At 38.0% G+C, this 25,057-nt stretch overlaps 1 long non-coding RNA gene across 1 annotated transcript in view; it reads left to right on the forward strand.

Moving 5' to 3' along the window:
• The first annotated feature begins 667 nt into the window (after positions 1-667).
• The window catches only part of LOC118149445 (uncharacterized), a 90,878-nt gene continuing 66,488 nt past the window's right edge, over positions 668-25,057 (forward strand). Inside the window, exon 1 of the long non-coding RNA XR_004736859.3 lies at positions 668-747. This is a non-coding gene — a long non-coding RNA (uncharacterized LOC118149445). The remainder of the gene's footprint in view (positions 748-25,057) is intronic.

Consider the following 25,057-nt stretch of genomic DNA (forward strand, 5'->3'; position numbering starts at 1 on the left):
AAATTATTTCTAAAAAAAACCCTTATTAGACAAAAACGACAGATGCTATATTGTAGCGGGGGGGGGGGGGAAGGAATGGGGGCGTTCCGAAGACCCTCTTAGTTTCCCTATCCGAAGTCCTTGGCCTTTCTTACCCCCAAGAATGGGGAAAGGGACCCAGAGGCGCGGTGAGCTCACCATTTGAAGAAATATCGTGGACCCAAAGAGTTTTGCAGAAAAAGTGATTTGTTAGGCAGTGACGGGGGCGGAGAAAGAGTTCTCAGCTGTTGCGGGCGGGAAATCGCTAGGAGGTAGCCATATGGGTAAGAAGCTGCGGAGTTTTCCGTTTGAAAGAACTCCTCTCATTGGACAAGATGAATGAGGCGGGAATAACCCTGGAGTTATTCCCTCCTTCATCTTCAATCACTCCAGAGGAAGTTTGAAAGAACTCCTCTCATTGGAGTTATTCCAGGGTTAGTCCCGCCTTCATCTTCTTGTCCAATGAGAGGAGTTATTTCAAACGTCCTCTGGCGTGATTAATCTTTGACTGTGATACCGGATTGGCTGCTTGGTCCGCAACAGAGCCCCCCCCCCCCCCCCTCCTCTCAGAGCTTTCAACAGGCTTTTTAGACAAAGAAACCCACATGCGTTCCTCTAACTATCCCGCTGACGGGAAACCTAGACAGAACTTTACGTTCCCGAATGGGACACAGATGGAGGCGTGGTGCTGGGAAACTTGCCTTTGAAACCAAGCTTCTTGTGGACCCGGTAAGAGAAGTTTTTTTTCCTTAACACAGTCCCTCAATAGGTAGTCAAGTTTTGAATGTGAATTGCCAAGTAGTTGAGCTCTAGTTAAGCTCTGTATTAACTAACACAATTTATTTTCTCCAGAAAGCTTCATGGAAAGACTTCCAAAAGATTAGATCCTCAGTAAATGCCAGTCCTCATTGCCGCAATATTAACATAACAAAGTTGCTAATTTGTTTGTAATTACCGGAGAAGTAAACAGTGCCTAGGGGAGAGGGGGTGGTTGTTGATGCTAAAATCTCTACCACATTTGTACAGAGAAGCTTTGAAGCACCTTTGTTGTTTAGCAAAATACAAATTGCTTTTTGATTCAACACTGCTACCACAAGTGGAAAATTTCTCCTAATTTAAACTCAGCTGAAGAAGAGAATTAGATCTAAGTGTATAATGAATGAGAGCTATTTAGAAACATGAATATAAATGTCCCATGGTTTATGGTCATTCCTTCCATTCAGCAGCTTATGGGTTTGTCTTCTCCAGCTTGTGTTTGTATTCTGATAGCTAAGATTTTATCTGTATCTGTGTTCCACATATTACAATGCCATTTGACACAGGAAAAGCTGAAAGATAAATGACTTTAGGTTTAGATTTCTTTTTATTTGAAGGAAAATTAAAGTCATATAGAAACATCATAAGCATGTTCTTGTGGGGTTTTGTTTTGTTTTTGCAACCTACCTTTTTTCTTTGTTTTTAACAAGAAAAAAATTAACAAGTTATTTTTTTTTCTTTTGTATTTCAAACTAGAACATAGAGGAAACCCAGTTGTTTAAGGCAAAAGATCAGGACAGAACTTTATTTTTTCTGACGCAACTTTTCTATGACTATTATAAGCAATAAACAGGCACACCTTGTTTCATTGTGCTCACTTTATTGCACTTCATAAATGCTGCGTGTGTGTGTGTGTGTGTGTGTGTGTGTGAAATGAAGTCTCACTGTGTTACCCAGACTGGAGTGGAGTACCATGGCACAATCTTGGCTCACTGAAACTCCTGCCCCCAGGTTCAAACAATTCTCCTGCCTCAGCCTCCCAAGTAATTGGGATTACAGTTACCTGCCACCATGCCCAGCTAATTTTTATATTTTTTGTAGAGATGGGGTTTCGCCATGTTGGCCAAGCTGGTCTCAAACTCCTGACCTCAGGTGATCTGCCTGCCTCAGCTCCCAAAGTGCTGGGATTACAGGCAAGAGCCACTGCACCTGGCAACAAATGCGGCTTTTTTTTTTTTACAAATTGGAGGTTTGTGGCAACCCTGCATCTAGCAAGTCTATTTATGCCGGTTTTCCAACTGCACGTGCTTATTTTGTGTCTCCCTATCACATTTTGGCAGTTCTGGTAATGTCTCAAACTTTTTCATTGCTAAGGCGATCTGTGATGGGGGATTTTTTTTTTTAATGTTACTATTGTCATTGTTTGGGGAGCCGCCACGGACTGTGCCCGTCCAAGACAGCAAACCTAAGCAATAAATTGCATAGTTCTGACTGCTCCACCGACTGGCTATTCCCCCACCTTTGTCCTTCTCCTCAGTCCTCCCTATTCCCTAAGACACAACGATACTAAGTTAGGCCAGTTAGTAACCCTACAGTGACATCTAAGTGTTCAAGTAAAATGAAGATTCACATGTCTCTCACTGTAAATCAAAATCTAGAAGTGATTAAGCTTAATGAGGAAGGCATGTCAAAAACCAACAAAGGCCGAAAGCTAGGTTTCTTGAGCCAGAACAATTAGCCCAATTATGCTTGCAAAAGAAAAGTTCTTGAAAGAAATTGACAACTACTCTGGGAAACACATGAATGGCAAAAAAGTAAAACAGCTTTGTTACTGAAAAGTTTGAGTGGTCAGTATAGAAGATCAAATTAGACATGACTTTTCCTTAAGTCAACTCTAATTCAGAGCAAGACTCTAATTCTCTTCAATTCTCTGAAGGTTGAGAGAGGTGAGGAAGCTGCAGAAGAAGAGTGGGAAGCTAGCAGAAGTTAGTTCATGATGTTTTAAGAAGCAGTCTCCGTAACATAAAAGTGCAAGATTAAGCAGCAAGTGCCAATAGGAGGCTGCATCAAGTTATTCAGAAGATCTAAGATCATTGATGAAGGTAGCTACACTAAGCCACAGATTTTCAAAGGGGATGAAACAGTCTTCTGTTGGAAGATGTCATCTAGAACTTTCATAGCTAGAGAGGAGAAGTTGATGGCTGGCTTCAAAGATTCAAAAGACAAGCTGATTCTCTTTTTAGGAGCTAGTGCAGCTGATTATTCTCAGTTGAAACTAATGCCCAGAGACCATGCTGACAAATCCTAGGGTCTTTAAGAATTATGCTAAACCACTCTGCCTGCACTCTAGGAATGGAACAACAAAGCCTGGATAACAGTGTGTCTGTTTATAGCATGATTTACTGAATATTTTAAATACGTTGTTGATGTGTACTGCTTAGGAAAAAACATTCCTTTCAAAATATTACTGCTAACTGACAATGTGTCTGCTCACCCAAGAGCTCTGATGGGAGATGTGCAAAGAAGATGAATGTTATTTTTGTGCCTCATAACCCAACAAACGTTCTGCAGCCCATGGATTGAGTAATTATTTCAACTGTCAAGTATCGTTATTTAAGAAATGCATTTTATAAGGCTATGCCTATCATAGATAGTGATTCCTCTGTTGGATCTGGGCAAAGTGAAAACTTGCTGAAAAGAAGTCATCGTTCTACATGCCATTATGAATGTGATTCATGGGAGAAGGTCAACATATCAACATTAACAGGAGTTGGGAAGAAGCTGATTCCAACCCTCATGCATAACTTCAAGGGTTCAAGAGGAACTATAGATGTAGTGGAAATAGAGCAAGAACTAGAATTGGAAGTGGAGCCTGAACATATGAATGAGTTGTTGCAATCTTATGATAAAATGTTAACAGGTTGAACATGGTGGCTCATGCCTGTAATTCCAACACTTTGGGAGGCCAGGTTGGGAGGATGACTTGAGGAGTTTTTAGCAAAAAAAACTGAAGTTTGGGACCAGTGTGGGAAACATGGTGAAACCTTGTCTCTACAAAAATATTAAAAAAATAGCTGGGACTGAGCACAGTGGTTCACACCTGTAATCTCAGCACTTTGGGAGACGAAGGCAGGCAGATCACTTGAGACCAGGAGTCAAGACCAGCTTGGCCAACTGTTGAGATTCACTTGGGGTGTCTGGCAAAATATTATGGAAAATATTAGGAAAAGTTATAGATTATAATCTCAAACCTTTTGGAAGGCCAAAAGGTTTTATTAGGACAGGCCAAAGGCAGCCAGTTCATTCCTAGGGAAGAGATAGGGATGATAAAAGGTTTCCCAGTTTAAGTCTGTTTATCCCACATCCCTTTGTCTCTACTTTGTTTACTCATGTAAATTTTGTGCTGGATGGTCCTCTCAGGGGGAGATCAAAGGGGAATTACCCGTTAATAGGGTTTACGCTGGGCCTGGAACCAAAAGCTTTTATCATTTGTAAAACCACTCTTTTAACCATGTTAATTATCCACAAGTGTGTTGACTTAGAACCTCTGTTGTAAAATCTTGGCTAAATAAATGTGTGGATGGACGGGGGTCTTGGTCAATTGGCTGCATTTCACCCTCTGAAAGCAGCCAACGACCATCCCTAGCTTACTTGACTCACTGAACTAGGTCTGAGAGTGCAGTCATTTGTCTGTTGTTGAGTCAGGGTCTGCAGGCCAGACCTCCGCAGGTGGTGATCAACAACTCAGCCAACATGGCAAAACCCCATCTCTATTAAAAATACAAAAATTAGCTGGTAGGGTAGCATGTACCTGTAGTCCCAGCTACTTGGGAAGCAGAGGTTACACTGAGCTGAGGTCAGGTCACTGGATGCCAGCCTGGGTAACAGAGCGGGACTCTGTCTTTAAAAAAAAAAATCAACAGATGAGGAGTTGCTTTTTATAGATGAGCAAAGAAAGTGGTTTCTTGACAAGATGCTGCGAACATTGTTGAAATGACAACAAAGGATTTAGAATGTCACAAACATATTTGATAATAATGGCAGTGTTTGAGAGATTGACTCCACTTTTGGAAGACTTTCTGCTATATGTAAAATGCTATCAACAGTATCACAGGCCGGGCGCGGTGGCTAAAGCCTGTAATCCCAGCACTTTGGGAGGCTGAGATGGGTGATCACGAGGTCAAGAGATCCAGACCATCCTGGTCAACATGGTGAAACCCCGTCTTTACTCAAAATACAAAAAATTAGCTGGGCATGGTGGCACGTGCCACCATGGGTTCAGGCAGGAGAATTGCCTGAACCCAGGAGGCGGAGGTTGCGGTGAGCCGAGATTGTGCTATTGCACTCCAGCCTGGGTAACAAGAGCAAAACTCCGTCTCAAAAAATAAAAAAAAAACAGTATCACATGCTACTAAGAAACTTTTCTGAAAGGAAGACAATTGATACAATAAACTTCATTGTTATATTATTTTAAGAAATGGCCACGGCCACTCCATCCTTCAGCAGTCACCACCCTGATCAGTTAACAGCTATCAACATCAAGGCAAAATCCTCTACTTGCTGAAGGTTCAGTTAGCAATTTTTAGCAATAAAGTATTTTTTAAGTATGCACTTTTTGATATAATGTTACTGCACACTTAATAGACTACAGCATAACATAAATTTTATATGCACTGAGAAACCAAAAAATTCATGTGACTCACTTTATTGCAATATTCACTTTATGGAGGTGGTCTGGAATAGAACCTGTATTATCTCTGAGAATTTACATGATACCACAGAGAGTTTAGAAACACAGGAAGGTACAAAGAGGAAAATAATATCACAGTAAACATTCCCACCCAGAGATAAAGTTTTTTTTTTCCTTTTAGTCTTTCAGTTTTCTAGTCTTACAGTCTCAGGCTATAGTATGATATCATCCCCTGATTTTTAAGTTTTTATTATATCATGAGCATTTTCCATGTCATTAAGTATATTTTTCAAAACATCATTTCTCTTGTGAAGATGTACCTTATTCCATTTGCCATTAATAAAATATTAGTGATAAGGTTTCTGCCCCAAACCTAGCCCCACTCCAAGCACTCCCCATAATTGTACCATAGTTGTAAAACAAATGGTTGATGCAAAAGGTAACATCTGCCTTAAGGCTTAAGTAAGTAATATACAATTACTGCCATGTATCTCTTAGTTTTACAAATAAAAATTAAGGGTATATCTAGAAATTAAAGAAGCTGGAAGAGAATTAGAAATAATGCTTTACTTTCCCAAGTGTTTTTTTTTTCTTTTTATATTATACTTGTCATGTCTATGTCAGTTTTCCATGCTGCCACAAGCACACATGTCATAGAAACAGCATGTATATAGAAACTGACATAGACATGACAAGTATAATATGAAAAGTAAAAAAATACTTAGGACAGGAAGACGTTATTTCTAATTTACTTAGAAAGGAAAGCATCATTTCTAATTCTCTTAATTTTCTCTTAGAAAAGTGCTTCTTCTCTCTCAAGTCCTTTTTCAACCTGAGTTTGTGGCTTGCTTCAGAGTAGGCAAGGCCATAGCCTCTAGGAGATAAAGAGATCATTCTAGACACAGACACACTTTGGCCTTGACTGCTTCTTAGTCAAGGAGGCAATTTGCCAACAAAATAAGCTAGGTCATTCATTCTCAGCTAACTTCAAGTAAATGGTTTTCTTTAAAATTTGATCCAATCTACCCCAGACCAGACATAAAAATTAAAAATAAAAATAAAATCTCAGTCAGATGCCACCTTGAGCTGTTGCTTTTTATTTCAAGCAAAAAACGGTGAAATGCACATTGCACATTTTGTAAAATCCCATGAGACGAGAGTTAGAGAAAAGCATCTTTTTTTTTTAGAACTTTATTTACTTTTGTTTTAATTTTTTTGTTGTTATTATTTTACTTTAGGTCCTGCAGGTCATGCAGTGTCGTTGCATAGGTGCATACATAACCAGGTGCTTTGCTGCCTCTATTCCCCCTTTGACTATATCCAGCATTTCCCCCCATGTTATCCCTTTCCACCCCCGACTGTCCCTCCCCTAGCCTCCCGCACTGCCCCCAGTGTGTGATCCTTCTTTCCCTGAGTCCACATGTTCTCATTTTTCAACACCTGTCTGTGAGTGAGAACATGCAGTGTTTGGTTTTCTGTTCTTGTGTCAGTTTGCTGAGAATGATGATTTCCAGATTCATCCAAGTCCCTACAAAGGACACAAACTCATCGTTTTTTATGGCTGTCTGGTATTCCATGGTGTATATGTGCTACATTTTCTTTGTCCAGTCTATCATTGATGGGCATTTGGGTTGGTTCCAGGTCTTTGCTATTATACACAGTGCTGCAATGAACATACGTGTGCATGTGTCTTCACAGTGGAACAATTTATAGTTCTCTGGGTATATACCCAGTAATGGGATTGCTGGGTGAAATGAAATTTCTATTTCTAGATCCTTAAGAAATCACCACACTGTCTTCCACAATGGTTGAACTAATTTACACTCCCACCAACTGTGTAAGAGTGTTCCTATATCTCCACATCCTCTCTAGCATCTGTTGTCTCCAGATTTTTTAATGTTCACCATTTTAACTGGCATGAGATGGTATCTCAATGTGGTTTTGATTTGTATTTCTCTAATGACCAGTGATGAGCATTTTTTCATATGTTCGTTGGCCTCATATATGTCTTCTTTGGAAAAGTGTCTGTTCATATCCTTCACCCACTTTTGAATGGGGGTTTTTTTCTTGTATATTTGTTTTAGTTCTTTGTAGATTCTGGATATTAGCCCTTTGTCAGATGGGTAGCTTACAAAAATTTTTTCCAATTCTGTTGGTTGCCAGTTCACTCTAATTATGGTTTCCTTTGCTGTACAGAAGCTTGAATTTTAATTAGATCCCATTTGTCTATCTTGGCTTTTGTTGCCATTGCTTTTGGTGTTTTAGTCATGAAGTCCTTGCCTATGCCTATGTCCTGGATGGTATTGCCTACGTTTTCTTCTAGTGTTTTTATGGTATTAGGTTTTATGTTCAAATCTTTAATCCATCTGGAGTTAATTTTAGTGTGAGGTGACAGGAAGGGGTCCAGTTTCTGCTTTCTGCACATTTCTAGCCAGTTTTCCCAACACCATTTATTAAACATGGAGTTCTTTCCCCATTGCTTGTTTTTGTCAGTATTTTATTAGGAAGGAAAAGTATTTAAGGGCGTTGAAATAGTTAAGATGCTTTTTGACAAAAACAAGCAGTGAAGAAAAGCATCTTAACTATTTCAACACCCTTAAATATTTTTCCTTCCTAATAAAATACTTTGCACTAACTAAATATTTATTGGTAAATGAATAAATGAAGGAAGGAATAAATCTCAGCATTGAATGATGTGGAGAAATCAGAACCTAGGGAGCAAGAGTTGACTCATAAGCTTTAGCATTGGGGAAAGAGATGGCAATTAGAAATGCCTTTGTGCCCTGACACCTGTTTACTACTTTTGTTTTTGTACAAGTCACTGTGTACTTTTTCTTTCCTGCATGGAAAAAAAAAATCTTTATGCCTCAGTTTCCCCATCTATAAAATTACATTATAATAGTCTTCACAGGATTATGAGGGTGACAGTTGAGATCATAATGTTTGTTCATGTATGTGGCAAGCCAGGGTCCCCAGATACCAGCCTGTGGCCTGTTAGGAACCAGGCTTCACAGCAAGAGGTGAGTGGTGGGTGAGTGAGCAAAGCTTCATCTGTATTTACAGCCACTCTGAGCAAAGCTTCATCTGTATTTACAGCCACTCCTCATCACCTGCATTACCACTTGAGCTCCACCTCCTGTCAGATCAGAGGCAGCATTAGATTCTCATAGAAGCACAAACCCTATTGTGGACCACACATGCAAGAGATCTAGGTTACATGCTGCTTATGAGAATCTAATGCCTGATGATCTGTCACTGTCTCCTATTACCCCCATATGAGACTGTCTACTTGCAGGAAAACAAGCTCAGGGCTCCCACTGATTCTACATTACGCTGAGTTCTATAATTATTATACATTACAATGTAATAATAATAGAAATAGCATGCACCATAAATGTAATGTGCTGAATTATGCCAAAAGCATCCCCCCTTGACCCCCTGGTCCATGGAAAAAATTGTGTCCCATAAAACTGGTCTCTGATGCCAAAAAAGTTGAGGACAGCAGTGGTAAATAGCAGGGTGAATGAATTTTGGAAACCAATGGACTTCAGACCGCATTCTAGTTACTCATTTTTTTAACAATGTCCCCCTAGGCAAGTTACTCAAACTCAATAAGCTCATTTTCTCACCAGTGAAATGGGGATAACATTAATGTACGGTACTATGGCTTTTAAATGTCATGATATACATAACATGCTAAAAAGAAGCCTGGCTTTTTAACAGTAAGAGAACCCTCTTTACCATTAGTTCTCTCTCACAACAGAAACTAATTTGGGAACTGTCACTCATGCTCATTGTGAGACATGCAGTCCAAGTCAAGAAGTATTAGAGCCCAAGGCAAGCAGAACTCTAAAGTCTTCCATAGTCCAGCCTCCATGTCTTCTTCAGTGCTGATCCTTTCCAGCCATTAAATACTCATTTTCTCTGTAATGATAATTGTTTAAACTTGTTAAAAGCTTTTTAGATATAGAATAATTATATTTCAAGAACTCTTGATGTTACAAAAGCTGGAAAAAAACATTTGTACTTAATTTTGTTTTTGTTTCCTCCCTTTGCTAGTTTCCCAAGAATAGAATAGCTTTTACTTTCCATGACATAGGTATCAAGCAGTAGAATTTTAGGAGACTTCTAAGTATTTAAGCTGAAAGACATTTGATAGGTTTTAATGATGAAAGTTTGTGTTCAAACTTTAATAGTCTCATAAGAAATTTAAAGAGTCAACTTTAGAATTTCAAGCACATATTTTATTGAAAAAGCGTTAATATTACAATGATAAAGTACACTAGCGAATATATTAAGCTATGGTAGAGGGTACTTTTCTCAAAACATCATTTCTCTTGTGTAGATGTACCTTGGTCCATTTACCATTAATAATAAGGTTTCTACCTTACTATTATAACTTTATAACAATTAATAATGTTGAAGTTGCTAAAGTGATTTAAGTTTTTTCAAAATATTTTTGCTTCTATTCACCCTCCGCTGCAAAGTTAATGTCTATGTTTTCCAAAATGTAAAGGAATTGAGTCCCAGAAGCCATCCTTTCCTAAGGAGATCACCCAAAAACACTTTCAGGAAACAGTTTAATCCAGAGTGATGGATTATGGCCCTCAAAGTCTTGTAAGAGTTAATCCACATGCCATGTAAAGAATGATCTTTGTGATAGCTTATTTCTAGAAAGTTGCCACCGGTTTTTTTCCCCTCCCTATACAAGCATACCATCCCCCGTCAAAAAATAAAGTTAGTTCCCTTCCTCTTCTTGAAACTGGGCTGGATGGGAGGCTTGCTTGATTGACAAAATGCAAACAAAGAAAAACTGATGCTCAGAAGCCAACATGAACAAGGTAGAGAAATTCAAAATTATTTTAATAATGTGTATGTTCTTCACTGTGGTTTTAGAAACTAGAGGGAAGAGAGTTGAAACAAAAAAATGACCAGAAGTAATAATATAAAAATTCTGTTCTAAGATAAGTCCTGAGGAAAATAACATACTGTATCATAAACATATCCTCTACCCATAGCTTAATGTATTCTCTATTCTACTTTAGCATTGTAATATTTATATTTTTATATTCTTTTTATTGAACTCTTTTAGCCCTACTTGGAGAGTATAAATTAGAAATTTTAAAACAGTGACTTTTTAGACTTTTTCCAGCCTGACATGTCATTGATTAATGTAAATATTTAAAATTATATTTAAATATAAGGAAAATTGGCCAGCCATGGTGGCTCAAACCTGTAACCCCAGCACTTTGGGAGGCCGAGGCAGGTGGATCACCTGAGGTTGGGAATTCGAGACCAGCCTGACCAACATGGAGAAACGCTGTCTCTACTAAAAATACAAAATTAGCCAGGCATGGTGGCACATGCCTGTAATCCCAGCTATTCAGGAGACTGAAGCAGGAGAATCACTTGAACCCGGGAGGCAGAGGTTGTGGTGAGCCGAGATTGTGCCATTGCACTCCAAGCCTGGGCAACAAGAGTGAAACTCCATCTCTCTCTCTCTCTCTCTCTCTCTCTCTATATATATATATATATATATATGTGTGTGTGTGTGTGTGTGTGTGTGTGTATATATACACATATATATACATATATATATAAATTTCATATATATATATACATATATATGTATATATATATATGAAAATTTACTTTATTTAGAAAACAAGAGAACTTGTAGTATAGTTACAATGTCTATTGTATCACAATCAGTGAGCCCATCAATAGTTTTGCTTTTTTAAAAAAAGAAAACTAGACACTGTTTTTATTTTATTTTTCAGATAATCTCTTTTTATTCTTTTATTCTATTTCAAAGGTCATGTGCCTGCATTTTAAATATATATTAAGAATACATAAGTCTGAAATTGACAAGATGCGCTAATTTGAGTATCTTAAACTTGCATTTTTGCAATCTCCTCACAATCATTTTTACATCTGCCAAAGCAAGTTTGAAATTTTTTTGTAGCAAAATATTCTATATTCTTTTTTTTAATTTATTTTTTATTGTACTTTAGGTTCTGGAGTACATGTGCAAATCATGCAGGATTCTTGTATAGGCACATACGTGGCCAGGTTTGCTGCTTTTATCCCTCCGTCACCTACATCTGGCATTTCTCCCCAAGTTATATCTCCCCAACCTCCCCACCCGCTGCTGTCCCTCCCCTAGCCCACCAACAGATCCCAATGTGCGATGCTCCCCTCCTTGTGTCCATGTGTTCTCATTGTTCAACACCTGCCTTTGATTGAGAACATGTGGTGTTTGATTTTCTGTTCTTGTGTCAGTTTGCTGAGAATGATGGTTTCCAGATGCATCCATGTTCCTACAAAGGACAAGCTCTCATCATTTTTTGTGGCTGCATAGTATTCCATGGTGTATATGTGCCACATTTTCCTTGTCCAGTCTATCTATCATTGATGGGGATTTGGGTTGGTTCCAGGTCTTTGCTTTTGTAAACAGTGCCATAATGAACATATGTCTGCATGTGTCTTTATAGTAGAACAATTTATAATCGTTTGGGTATATACCCAGTAATAGGATTACTGGGTCAAATGGTATTTCTATTTCTAGATCCTTGAGAAATCACCACACTTTCTTCCACAATGGTTAAACTAATTTACACTCCCACCAACAGTGTAAAAGTGTTCCTATTTCTCCACATCCTCTCCAGCATCTGTTCTCTCCAGATTTTTTAATGATTGCCATTCTAACTGGCATGAAGTGGTATCTCAATGTGGTTTTGATTTGCATTTCTCTAATGAACAGTGATGATGAGCATTTTTTCATATGTTTGTTGGTCTCATATATGTCTTCTTTTGAAAAGTGTATGTTTATATCCTTTGCCCATTTTTGAATGAGATTTTTTTTTCTCGTAAATCTGTTTTAGTTCTTTGTAGATTCTCAATAATAGCTCTTTGTGAGATGAATAGATTGCAAAAATTTTTTCTAATTCTGTTAGTTGCCAGATCACTCCAATGGTATCTTTTGCTGTGCAGAAGCTCTGGAGTTTAATGAGATTCCATTTGTCTATTTTGGCTTTTGTTGCCAGTGCTTTTAGTGTTTTAGTCATGAAGTCCTTGCCTATGCCTATGTCCTGCATGGTTTTGCCTAGGTTTTCTTTTAGGGTTTTTATGGTGTTAGGTCTTATGTTTAAATCTTTAATCCATCTGCAGTTTATTTTTGTATAAAGTGTAAAGAAGGGGTCCAGTTTCAGCTTTCTGCACATGGCTAGCCAGTTTTCCCAACACCATTTATTAAACATGGAGTTCTTTCCCCACTGCTTGTTTTTGTCAGATTTGTGGAAGATCAGATGGTTGTAGATATATGGTGTTGCCTCTGAGGCCTCTGTTCTGTTCCATTGGTCTATATCTCTGCTTTCATACCAGTATCATGCTGTTTTGATTACCGTAGCCTTGTAGTATAATTTGAAGTCAGGTAGCATGATGCCTCCAACTTTGTTCTTTTTGCTTAGGATTGTTTTGGCTATGTGGGCTCACTTTTGGTTCCATGTGAAGTTTAAGGTGTTTTTTTCCAGTCCTGTGAAGAAGGTCATTGGTAGCTTGATGGGGATAGCATTCAATCTATAAATAACTTTGGGCAGTATGGCCATTTTCACAATATTGATTCTTCCTTAACTATGAGCATGGAATGTTTTTCCATCTCTTTCTGTCCCCTCTTACTTCCTTGAGCAGTGGTTTATAGTTCTCCTTGAAGAGATCCTTTATATCCTTTATTAGTTGTGTTCCTAGGTGTTTTATTCTCTTTGTAGCAATTGTGAATGGGAGTTCGCTCTTGATTTGGCTCTCAGTCTGTTATTGGTATAGTGGAATGCTTGTGATTTCTGCACATTGATTTTGTATCCTGAGATTTTGCTGTAGTTGCTTATCAGTTTCAGGCAATTTGGGGCTGAGATGGGGTCTTCTAAATATACAGTCATGTCATCTGCAAATAAAGACAATTTGACTTCCTCCTTTCCTAATTGAATATCCTTTATTTCTTTTTCTTACCTGATTGTTCTGGCTAGAACTTCCAAAATTATATTAAACAGGAGTGATGAAAGAGGACATCCTTGTCTAGTGCCAGATTTCAAAGGGAATGCTTCCAGTTTTTGCCCATTCCGTATGATATTGGCTGTGAGCTTGTCATAAATAGCTTTTATTATTTTGAGATACGTTCCATCGATACCTAGTTTTTAGTACAAAGGTATCCATGGAACGTATCTCAAAATAATAAAAGAGAGTTTTTAGCACAAAGAGCTGTTGAATTTTGTCTAAGGCCTTCTCTGCATCTATTGAAATAATCACGTGGTTTCATCTCTGGTTCTGTTTATGTGATGGATTACGTTTATAGACTTGCGTATGTTGAACCCGCCTCGCATCCCCAGACGAAGCCTACTTGATTTTGATGGAATAGCTTTTTGATGTGCTGTTGCAATCGGTTTGCTAGTATTTTATTGAAGATTTTTGCATCTATGTTCATCATAGATATTGGCCTGAAGTTTTCTTTTTTTGTTTAGTGTCTGCCGGGTTTTGGTATCAGGATGATGTTAGTCTCAAAAAATGATTTGGGAAGGATTCTCTCTTTTCGTATTGTTTGGAATAGTTTTGGAAGGAGTGGTACCAGCTCCTCTTTGTACATTTGTTAGAATTTGGCTGTGAACCTGTCTGGACCTGGACTTTTGTTGGTTGGTAGGCTATTAGTTGCTGCCTCAACTTCAGCTCTTGTTATTGGTCTATTCAGGGTTTCAGCTTCTTCCTTGTTGATGCTTGGGAGGATGCAAGTGTCCAGGAATTGATCCATTTCTTCAAGGTTTACTGGTTTATGTGCATAGAGTTGTTTGTAGTAATTTCTGATGGTAATCTGTATTTCTGTAGAATCAGTGGTGGTATCCCCTTTATTGTTTTTTATTGCATCTATTTGTTTCTTCTCTCTTTTCTTTTTTGTTAATCTGGCTAGCAGTCTGTCTATTTTGTTGATTACTTCAGAAAACCAGCTCCTAGATTTATTGATTTTTTGAAGGGTTTTTTGTGTCTCTATCTCCTTAGTTCTGCTTTGATCTTAGTTATTTCTTGTCTTTTGCAAGCTTTTGAATTTTTTGATTTTGCTCCTCTAGCTCTTTCAATTGTGATAGTAGGGTGTCAGTTTTAGATCTTTCCTCGCTTCTCATATGGGCATTTATTGCTATAAATTTCCCTCTAGACACAGCTTTAGATGTGTCCCATGGATGCTGGTATGTTGTGTCTTTGTTCTCATAGGTTTCGAAGAACATCTTTATTTCAATGAAAAAATCATTTCATTGTTTATCCAGTTGACATTCAGGAGCCAGTTGTTCAGTTTCCATGAAGTTGTGGGGTTCTAAGTTAGTTTCTTAATCCTGAGTTCTAATTTAATTGCACTGTGGTCTGAGAGACTGTTTGTTATGATTTCCATTCTTTTGCATTTGCTGAGGAGTGATTTATTTCCAATTATGTGGTCAATTTTAGGGTAGGTGCAATGTGGTGCTGAGAAGAATGTATATTCTGTGTAGTTGGGGTGGAGAATTCTATAGATGTCTATTACATCCACTTGGTCTAGATTTGAGTTCAAGTTCTGAATATCCTTGTTAATTTTCTGTCTCGTAGGCAGTGGAGTGTTAAAGTCTCCCACTATTATTGTGTGGTTATCTAAGTCTCTTTGTAGGTCGTGAAGAACTTGGTTTTTATATCTGGGTGTTCCTGTATTGGATGCATATATATTTAGTATCATTAACTCTTCTTGTTGCATTGTTCCTTTTACCATTATGTAATGTCCTTCTTTACCTTTTTTGATCTTTGTTGGTTTCAAGTCCATTTTATCAGAGACTGTGATTGCAACTCCTGGGTTTTTTTTTGTTGTTGTTGCTGTTTTTTCTATTTGCTTGGTAAATCTTCCTCCATCCCTTTATTTTGAGCCTATATGTGTCCTTGCATGTGAGATGCATTTCCTGAAAACAGCACACTGATGGGTCTTGACTTTCTATCCTATTTGCCAGTCTGCGTCTTTTAATTGGGGCATTGAGCCCATTTACATTTAAAGTTAATATTTTTATGTGTAAGTTTGATCCTGCCATTCTGATGCTAGCTGGTTGTTTTGCCCATTAGTTGATGCAGTTTCTTCATTGTGTTGATGGTCTTTACCATTTCATATGTTTTTGGAGTGGCTGGTACTGATTGTTCCTTTCCATGTTTAGTGCTTCTTTCAGGAGCCCTTGTAAGGCAAACCTGGTGGTGATGAAATCTCTCAGCAATTGCTTGTCCATAAAGGATTTTATTTCTCCTTCACTTATGAAGCTTAGTTTGACTGCATATGAGATTCTGGGTTGAAAGTTCTTTTCTTTAAGGACATTGAATATTGGCCCCCCACTCTATTCTAGCTTGCAGGGTTTCTGCTTAGAGATCCACTGTGAGTCTGATGGACTTCGTTTTGTGGGTAACCTGACCTTTCTGTCTGGTTGCCCTCAGCATTTTTTCTTTCATTTCCACCCTGGTGAATCTGATGATTATGTGCCTTGGGGTTGCTCTTCTTGAGGAATATCTTTGTGGTGGTCTCTGTATTTCCTGGATTTGAATGTTGGCCTGCCTTGCTAGGTTGGGGAAGTTTTCCTGGATATTATCTTGAAGAGTGTTTTACAGCTTGGATTCATTCTCCCCATCACATTCCAGTACACTGATCAAATGTAGATTAGGTCTTTTCACATAATCCCATATTTCTTGGAGGCTTTGTGCATTTCTTTTCACTCTTTTTTCCCTAATCTTGCTTTCTCATTTTATTTCATTGAGTTGATCTTAATTGTTGATATCCTTTTTTCTGCTTGGTCAATTTGGCTATTGAAACTTGTATATATTTCGTGAAGTTCTCGTGTTGTGTTTTTCCAGCTCCATCAAGTCATTTATGTTCTTCTCTAGGCTGGGCATTCTAGTTAGCATTTCATCTAACCTTTTTTCAAGGTTCTTAGTTTCTTTGCATTTGGTTAGAACATGTTTTTTTAGCTCAGAGAAGTCTGTTATTACTCACCTTCTGAAGCCTGCTTCTGTCAATTCATCAGACTCATTCTCCATCCAGTTTTGTTCCCTTGCTGGTGAGGAGTTGTGATCCCTTGGAGGAGGAGAGGCATTCTGGTTTTTGGTGTTTTATCCTTTTTTGTGCTGGTTTTTTACCATCTTAGTGGTTTTATCTACCTGTGGTCTTTGTAGTTGGTGACTTTCGGATGGGGTCTCTGCGTAGATGTCCTTTTTGTTGATGTTGAAGCTATTTCTGTTTTTTATTTTTCCTTCTAACAGTCAGGCCCCTCTGCTGCAGGACTGCTGGAAGCCCACTCCAGAACTTACTTGCCTGGGAATCACCCATGGGGGATGCAGAACAGTTAGGGTTGCTGCTGGTTTCTTCTTCTGTTATCTTTGTCCCAGAAGGGTACCTACCAGATGTTAGCCAGAACTCTCCTTTATGAGGTGCCTATTTGGATATAAGGGGGTCAGGGGATTGTTTGAGGAGACAGTCTGCCCCTTATCAGAGCTCAAGTGCTATGCTGGGAGCTCTGTTCTTCCATTCAGAGCTGCTGGGCACGTACATTTATGTCTGCTGCAGCGGAACTTGTAACTGCCTCTTTTTCCTGATTCTCTGTCCAGGGAAGGTGGGGCTTTATTTATAAGTTCCTGATGTGCTGCTGCCTTTTTTCAGAGATGCCCTGCTCATCAAGGGGGTAGTCTAGTCAGTCTGCCAACAAAGGCATTGTTTAGCTGCCATGGGCTCTGTGTAGCTGCTGTGTAAACGTCCTTGCAGTTTTGTTAGAGGTACAGTTAGAACTGCTTCAGTAATCGCAAGTTTGAAAATTAAACAGTTGTTTTAATCCATGGTGCTCATAAATGGTAAAAGAAAAAAGAAGCTTTTCTTTCTCTTTTTTTTTTTTTTGAGACGAAGATTCACTCTTGTTGTGGAGGCTAGAGTGCAATGGCACAATCTCGGCTCACTGCACCCTCTGCCTTTTAGGTTCAAGCAATTCCCCTGTCTCAGCCTCCCAAGTAGCTGGGATTACAGGCATGTGCCACCATGCCCAGCTAATTTTTGTATTTTTAGTAGAGATAGGGTTTCACCACGTTGGTCATGCTGGTCCCAAATTCCTGACCTCGGGTGATCCACCACCTCAGCCTCCCAAGGTGCTGGGATTACAGGCATGAGCCACTGAGTCCAGCCCAAGTTTCCTTTTATAACACATTTTTACTACTGCCTCCAAAACCTTAAGTTAAATACCTTAAATACTGTGTTTATTGGCTTAAATTTGTTAGGCTTTGGTAGAGGTACTATGTGCCACCACATATTTCTTCTCTGTCATGTATGAAACACAAGAAAGAATGATATATAATTCTTCTGTTTTGAAAATTAGTTTCAGGGTAGATCCACTTCTACCATCCAGTAGATAAGAGAACTCTCTTAAAAACAGCACTGCAAAAACATAAGCAGAATGGGATCTGGAGCACTATAACAGAAATTTAAAACACATACACACACATACACAATTTTTCAAAGAGATACATATTCAAAGAAAAATTTCAGACTCATTAGTGTGGATGCCTTGAGAGGAAAGAGATGTAAGAGGAAAAGAGTACAGATAGGAAGTAAGACTTTTTTTTTTAGTAATAAAAAAGAGTTAAGCCTTTCGTTAATCACAATTGTGTATCATGATTTGGATAGGGTTAACTCTGAGCTTGGGGTTGAGAAAAAAGAACAATATTCCAAAGCCAAATATAATTTTTTTGTTAATGCATTTATTGCACACCTCCTATTTGCCCAACACTTTTCTAGGCAGTGGTGCTCCCAGGCTAAAAAAGACAAAATCCTTGCCCTGATTAAGTTTACCTCCCAGTGTCAATGACAAACGATTAACAAGTAAGCAAATAAGCAACCATTATAATGTCAAGTGTAATTCAGTGAAGAAAAAAAGCAGAAGGAGGGGTTAATAGTCATGTGGGTTACAGAGGCTATTTATATAGAGGGATCACTGGCCACAAAAGGCCTTCTAAAGAGAGTGACAAGTGAGTATTCGGAGGTGAAAATAAATTATGATTGGCAATAAAAGTGTGTTATGAAAAAATGTCACTGAAAATGGTCCTGAGGATTGTTGGATCTTGGAAAGTGATACTCTCAAAGTAAAGGGATTCTCTCTGGTGAAATCCTGCTGAATCTGAGTGTTCTTTAAAAATGTGTGATGAAGCCCAAAAGGAAGGTCACATTAGAGACCAAGTGTGGCTTAGAGACAAACACCAGAGCAGGAGCAGTGGAAAAGATTGATGAAGAAACAAAGAAAAGAGAACTCTAGAGAATATCTGCCTTCAGAGGGCAGAAAGAGGAACAGAAGTAAATGAAGGAGACAATAAAAGCAAACAGGTGGGAAACTTAAAAGGATTCAGTATTATAGACGTTCAGATCAAGAGTAAAAAAATACATGAAATAATGCAAAATAAAATACATAAAATAATGCAAAAAGGCCAAGGAGATGAAGGCCTGAGAAATCATCACTGGATTTATGCATTTTTGTTTTGCATTGTTATGATTATCAAAGGAACTTTTAGTAGAGTCTGAAAATTAGGCAAATATACCCTTATTGAACATTTTCTATGTTCTGAGCATTTTACATATACCATCTAATTTAATTTCCCAACCTTAAACATAAGAGTAGACATTATTGTTCCTGCCTTACATATTCTTTAAAAAACTGTCAGAAACACACAGGGAAGAAGTAAGAATTCAAATCAGGTTTATTTAATTATAAAGTTCACGCTCTTTCCCCACAATGCTTCCAAAGTTTTAAGAAGTAAATGAACTGGGAAGGATTTTTTTTAAGTTTCCCTATAAAGAAATAGTAGCTAGCACTTACTGATGCTTACATGCAATAGGTCCTGTTCTGAAAGCTTTGCTTATTTCATCTTAATCATCACAGTAACCCTAGGGGTGACTCAAGGGTATGCTTGAACCATCTGTCATTTGCTCTGCAGAGCTAAATGTGAGCGTCTCATCCCAACTCAGAGTTCAATAAAGTCATATTAGTAGCCTGAAGTCAGACAGTGTGGGAGTATTTTCACAACAGAAATTGGCACACTCACAAATCAGGGCTTCCTCTTTCACCTGCCCCTAGAACTGTTTTTAATAACACACCACAGTTATGTTTATGCCCATGTTATAGTAGGGGGAGCTGTTTCACATCACACAGCTAATAAGAGGCAGAACTAAAATTGAACCCAGACAGTCTAGCTATCAAGTCTAGATCTTTAGAACTTGAGATGGTGATGGGATCCAGGGAAAGTATATTGTAGCAGGAAATTGACATGTTTAGAGGCAGAGGAAGCAGGGCAAGTGGAGGAGGCAAAACTAAAGATGTGAAAGAGACTGGGGGTTACACATAAAGTGTGATCAAGTAAGAAGACAGGAAAAACAGAACTCTCAACTCAGATATCAGCTTTGGATTCAGCAAGGACAAGCAACAGTTTTTACCTAGAAAAGAAGGAACATGAGTCCAGTGGGTATACATAGGCATTTTGGAGGTAGCAAGGAAGAAAATTAAGAAATACATGTGATAGACAGCGTAATCTTGTCAATAAAATTGAAGCCAAGGTTATTCGTCAAGTGCAACATGACAGAGATAAGATGGAAACATTTAAAAAGCAAAAACATTTTGAAATTTTATTGTCTATAATCTTTCATCAACCCTTTCTTAGATATTTGAAAATGAATATGATACATAGAAAAATATTAAATGAGAGGCTGGAATCCCATTATGTGGTTAATATGCTGCAGTTTGCTACAGTGAAATTGCAAACAATCACTTCATTCACTCAACAAGCATAGGTAGTGCAATCTGCATATCTGCTAACTGGCCAGTAGGGCTATCTGCCAATGTTAGGCCATGTGGAAGAAACTGGCTTTATTTATTTAACTAGTTTGCATTGCCTATGGAGACGAATGATTAGTAGAATACACTCAGTAGGATGATGTTTATTTGCAATTATTTTAACCATATGGATAAGACCACTAAGAAATAAAACCATAAACCTGCCCTGAAGGAATCAATTTACAACCAATTTGATTTCATCTAAAATAATTATAATAATGTATCTGAATCTTAGTAGTGATAGCTTCCTCAAAATGTTCTAATAATATCCATGTGATATGGGTTAAGCCAATTTCTAGTAACTAAATCAGAAGCAAAGGATGTCTCTGAAATGAATGTTACACAGTTTTAAAGTGATTTACATTGTGGAGGAATCAGGTTGACTCTACTTTCACAAGGATTTGCCAGAACTTTTTTTTTGGCATTATCTTCTTATACACAGATGCTGACATCCTGATGTTTGGTTTTACATTTTTTTTCACGATAGATATGTGGGAGTGAAATGTGCACAGTGTATAAAACGTGAGTCATAAACTGCACATCCAAAGTACACTAAGTGCAAAAATAATCTTAGATTCTTCATGAAGTCTCAATTTGTATAGAATTGATGTTTCCAGGGTTGTTAAAATTTTAATTTGACTGACAGTGCACAGCAAATAAATTTAAAAGGTTCAATTTATTTTTCTTAAGGACAAATAAATTGAGGTCTTTTAAAATCAGTTAATCTTTTTGACAAAAGGAACTCTGTAGAAAGAAATGCATGCCGATAAGGACTGAAACTTTCTTTCCTCCTAGACTTTCTTCTGAATTGTTCTCCTCTTGAATAGCTTCTCTTCCACATGAGTATACCCATATTGGGTTGATTTTCTACTAGCTACTGCTGCCTGGGTGCTCTCTTAAGACTCAGAGTCAGCCAAAAGTATAAACTCAACCCTTTTCTGCAGGACATTGTGATGTATTTCCTTGGGCTTTATCACTGTAAGTTAAAGTTTTATTTACAAGACACAGTAGCTGCCTTCCATGTATTTTCCCTGGTGAAAAAGGAAAACCCCTCGAGAATAATTCAGAAACTCTCTACAGCTTTGTATCTTTTACATTTCCCCTCGACTAGAGTGAACAAACACAGACAGTAACTGCACACAGCAAAGGAAGTGATGACTGCGTTCTGTGCTGCTTTCTCTTTTATCTCAGGATTGTGCGCACTCAGTGCTCCATATTCAAGAACAAAATGGCATCTGTGATGTACTTCTTAATATACCACAGATATCATATTTGGCCAAAAACAGCTCACAGAACTTTAGATTCCGAAGGTTGAATGATTTTTTTAAAACTTATATTGGCTATTTGTGCCAACAACTGAAACTACTACTTCTGAAACCCAGCTACATTTCAGATACTTTGTTTTTTGGCTTTGTTCCTCACTGAAGTATATTAGTTCATAAATTCAAACTAGTTCTCAAGTGATATAACAGGTATAGCACATAAATCTGTCTGTAAGAAAAAACATCAGAGCTTTCCTAGAATTATTCTGCAAAGCAACAAATAAATAGTAGGGATCCCACACCAGGATAGCAATAGATCTGAGGCATTGTTGCTTTTATTATAGGTCTGTATACATCCATGATTGTTTTTTCTGCATGTCATGCTGTTTTAGCATCCAGCCAGCCTGCATTTTATATTCACTGTAGATGAGCTTCTGTCTTTCTGACCTCAGTTGCTCTAAGTTTAGATTTGAGAAGCACCATCAGCCGTGATTTACATAGCTCACAATTAGTCCTGTTTGGTTTGCAGTTTACAGAGCTTACTATGCCTTTTCATGGTGCAGCACTAGCTGCAGCTCCCTGCCATGCTGAGAGTGGCTGGTTCCTATTACTCTGGACTGATTCAGACTTTCACGCGTCAATCCACCTGTGAGTCCATCTGTACACACAGGTGCTCATGAAGGTTGGGTGGAGTGAAGATTTGATAATTAGCCTGTTCTCCCACTGAATAAAACAACTGACTTCCTTATTTCCCATCCCAGGTGGTCTTAACATGCTATACCTCCTCTTCCCAACTCACTTCATTGAGAGTTGTCTATGATTTTGCTATTTAAAAATATCTTGCCCATTATGTGGGGTCTTTTTAAGGAATTTGTATAGATTAATTACGAGGTTGTCCATATTTGACCTGCAAAAATGGAAGTTCCATATGATTCCAATCTTAAACCTCTGTTCAAATAAAATATACTGCTAGTCCAAGAAACACTGATTTTCAGGCTGTCAAATATTGCATATCGCCACTTTTTTCACAATGCAATAATTAATCACATTTTTTGTATTAAATATATACATCATGTCATGACGACATTTAAATAGAATTTCAGATTCTGTAATTTCGGAAGAAAATTTTGCAGCCACTGTGGCTAATTCACTCATCAGATCCTCTTTGTTATTCTCCCTATTCATCTTTCATATTTCATTAGTGACTGTCTCAGAAAATAAGCAGGTAGAAGCAAATGTAAATCAAACTCATTTTCCTGATGCTTTACAGTTCTGGTAACTTTTTATTAAGAATAAGATTGAAGGCCGGGCGCGGTGGCTCAAGCCTGTAATCCCAGCACTTTGGGAGGCCGAGGCGGGTGGATCACGAGGTCAAGAGATCGAGACCATCCTGGTCAACATGGTGAAACCCCATCTCTACTAAAAATTACAAAAAATTAGCTGGGCATGGTGGCGCGTGCCTGTAATCCCAGCTCCTCAGGAGGCTGAGGCAGGAGAATTGCCTGAACCCAGGGGGCAGAGGTTGCGGTGAGCCGAGATTGCGCCATTGCACTCCAGCCTGGGTAACAAGAGCGAAACTCCGTCTCAAAAAAAAAAAAGAATAAGATTGAAACGAGGTTTTGAGATTAAGCCAATATCTATGTTCTCTTTCCTCGGAGAAAACTGAATGCCAATTGCAGATATAATAAGAAAATAGATACCTATATTATCGATAAAATTTCCCAGAACTTCCAAAGTAATTTTCATCCAGTCAAACACAGTATTATGTGATTCTGTGAAGCCAATAACAGAAAACCAAACAATGGAATCCTCTGAAACACTTTTCTGAGGGATCTAGATAGGCTGTGAATTCTCAAGAGCATTTTATCACAAAATTTAATACTACCTATAAGAAGCATGTAAAAGGTTGAAGGCAAATTGGGAAACAGGAAAGGAAGCCATTACCCTAAAGGAAACTCATATTTACATAATATTTTTTCTTAGGTGGGGTCTAGTAATTAGATGCATTTAGTAAATTATGTTGCCATTATAAACTTAAAAGATCATTTAATTCTCACAGAGTATTTAGCTTACCTATATTACCAGGAATTCTACACCTTTGAAAAGAATTATTATCTATGCACTTCCAGTGCTTTAATCTCATACGTCTTTTGTAGATTACACAGGAATAGCAAAAAATAAAGTAAAACAGATACTTTACATTCCTGGCTTTAAAATAATTTCTAGCATCTTCATAATATTTCTTATAAATTGTTCATCTTCATTTGGTTTATAAATATTTTCCTTTCTGTAAAACTAGAGATATTACATTGAAATAAAAAGTTTTCCAGAATTGTATATATTTTTTAAAGTGCCTTATAGGTATAAGAAACCTTGGATTGACTGATATTTAACTAAATATTTTCATCAAGTCTCCACATTTTTAATCTTAAAATCTGTAGCACTTCCATAATTTCATTATTTTGCTTGAAACTGAATTGATTAATATCAGATTTTGTATAGATTTTTAGCTAGTCATATTTCTCCCTATTTTAATCATCTTTCTTTTCCCCACTTTTAATAATTTTTGTTTTCCTAATAATTTCTACATGATAAAAGACTTCCAAAGAAAATTAAAAGACAAATAATAATTGGGAGAAAATATTTTCAACATACGTAACAGGAAAGTATTAATACCCACATATTAGAAGAATTTCTTAAAAAAAAAATGATAGAAATACTTCCACAGCTGTAAAGGTAGAATATATGTACTTTATCCTATTCCTCTTATCAGAAACAAATAAAGCCCTGGACATTACATATAAAACAAACACAAGAAACCTGAAAGATGGAGAGAAGAAAACAGACTGACTGGAAACCTGGGAATCTGAGATACAACACAGTAGCTATTTCCCAGGATCTTCTTTCTGCCTCATTTAGCCCAGACTTCAGGCTGAAGAAGCTGACAACCAAGAAATGCCAATGGGCACAGACAAAAGAAACCCTAACAAAAGTCACTGTCTCTAGACAAAGGACCATGAGAGGGACAACCTAGCAAAACAGAAAAGTCTTAGACAGTAAACATTCTACACTACCAAACACCACAAAAAACACTGCCCCTCACCCACTCCTACTCACGCCAGAAAAGAGCAAGTAGGGTGCCCACATTTTCATTTTTGCAAGGCTATAGCCAGAAACCCAAACACTGCCCCATTGGGATCGCATCAGAGGTGGCCTAGTGTAAACTCAATTTTCACTGTAACCCAGCAGTAGTGAGACCACCCCACTATGGTGACAGTGGAAACACATGGGAAACAGGAACTTTCAACATTGCCCAGCAGCATAAAGGAGGTGCTTCCCTCACATATCCATGGAGGCTAAGGGGAACCTGGACTTGCATCTCTGCTTGACAGTAACAAGGCAGATCTCTCCCTTCCCTTGACACAGTAGTGTCA

Source organism: Callithrix jacchus, chromosome 19 (genome assembly GCF_049354715.1).
Source record: "Callithrix jacchus isolate 240 chromosome 19, calJac240_pri, whole genome shotgun sequence".
Lineage (NCBI taxonomy): Eukaryota > Metazoa > Chordata > Mammalia > Primates > Cebidae > Callithrix > Callithrix jacchus.